Genomic DNA, 2,290 nt, shown 5'->3' on the forward strand with positions numbered 1-2,290 from the left:
GGGGGGGGGGGAGGGGGGCAAAAGGGTAAGTTAAAATTTTTGGAGTCGTCATTATCATAGCATTTTTTGAAGTATGTTTTAAAATATCATTAGTCATATCCAGAAGCATTTTTTTCACGTCAATTCAAAAAACCTAAGAAAAGACCTTTATTTATTTAAGACTCACTTTGTTTATTTAAGACACACTTTTATTATGACCTCAAAAAAAAACAATTCAAATTCCAAGAGGAACCTTGTCACATTAGAAGAAGCCTCTAGACGAATTCGATGCTAGATTCATGTTTTCTCAGATTTCTTATTGAAATTGATTCTTTAGATTTAGCATCTTGTCGAAACACCTCACGTGAACTCTATTTACTTCACCAACATGCAAATTGAATCATTTCAAAATATAATTCCAACCAGTTTTTGTAAAAAAATCGCTGCATTTCTTTTTACATAATCTATCAATCTCAAATCACAAGAATCAACAACATTTTTTTAAAACAAAATGCTTAAAAAGAACTTACCAATTTATGTAGAGATAATAGGAGTAGGACTTTAATTATGTAGGGAAAAATACTTGTAAGTTGTAGATTTTCTGGCAGTAGTGTTATATTTTGTTTAGAATCATGCAAGTTGTTGATTTTCTATGAGTTTTAATAAAGCATTTTAAAAAAGGTTCAAATCTAGAATAAAAGGTTTTTAAAGTTCGTAAAAATGTTGCCTCCCACAGGTGAGCAACTTCAACCAATTCGCCCAAACACCTTTTAGTCATAAGGGTGCACAATTAAATATGTAATCATTTATCCACCATAAATACATACATACATGTGTTTGTGTGCATACATACATATATATATATATATATATATATATATATATATATACGTTTATTTTTTAAAAGTTACCGGGTACACAAATGTACGTGGGTCCGCCACTGATCCGAAACACACCATTTCTTAAATGTCATGAAAACAATCGTGTAACTCGATCTTATTCACCATAAACGAAGGTATAGTTGAATTGGAGAAGTGGTTTGGTTGAGCTCAGATCAACTTCATGTTCGTTTTCAGGTTTTGGCGGTGATTTTTTTGGGATTTTTATTATTACAACAAAGAAAATTTTACTCCATCGAAGTTTATTACTTCTCGCCCTTTTATTTCATTTGTTTTATTTGTTTCCATGGCTAGTATATATCATATTTGGTCCATATGTTTGATTTAGATAGTTCTACTATTTTAAGGTTCATTCTTGAATAGTAATTTTTTTAATAAATCATTTTTTATTGATTCATTTGATATAAATGTCTTATAATTTGTCAGATTATAGAGTAAAATTGGTTAAGAGAATATATTATTTAGCGTTGCAAAATTAAAGGATAACAGTGAAAAATAAATTAAAAGCAACTAAACAAGTTCAATAGATTTTAATAAATTATTTAAATGTTCTTTTATATTTGAATAATATTACACATTCAACATGCAAACGTTTCTATAGGTTTCTGGGACACGTAATTTATATATAATATAAAGCTGAATAAAATCACACTGATGTGACATGCTTCATTGATCAGTATACTATTTTATTTTAATTTTTAGAATTTTAATTTTTTCCTCTCATTTTCTGTTCAATAACCTTTAAAAATAATTATTCACTTTTCTTATTATTAGCCTTTAGTACATTTAACTCTTCCTTCCAAAAGGAAATATGTAACATCAAAATATATAAAAGTGTAATTAATGTGCATTATCACACATTTTTTCCAGCAACCCACGTATTGTCAGTTTTTTTTTTAATTCTTAATCACATGTAATCAATTAGACAATTCATTTCCCTATTTATTTATACCTTCTTAGACATTTTCCTTGGAGTTTCATGTAAGTATTTTTTTCATATCTTCTTATACCTTTTTGGAGGATTTCATGTAGTTTTTTCTCTCTCTTTCATCTTCTTCCTATTATTTTATCCATCCATGGTCTTTATTTTTGATGTATATATGTTAGCATCCTTTTAAACAGGATAATAATTATGAAACTTTTTATATGAAGAGCAAAAGAGGTAAGCTAAGAGTTTATTTTATCCATTCTTGATTAATATTTTACGTATGTATATATGTTACCATTCTTTGAAAAGGATATTACCATGAAGTTTTTTGATATAAGCCAATAGTTTTATTATTATTATTATTATTATTATTATTTTATTATTATCAATGTTATTTAATTTTTTAAAAGATTTAATTTTTGTTTTAGGAAGTTAAGTTCTAATTCTATTCAATATGTCTCTCCCTAAATCTAAATCTGTATAG

This window comes from Solanum pennellii, chromosome 7, assembly GCF_001406875.1.
Source record: "Solanum pennellii chromosome 7, SPENNV200".
NCBI lineage: Eukaryota > Viridiplantae > Streptophyta > Magnoliopsida > Solanales > Solanaceae > Solanum > Solanum pennellii.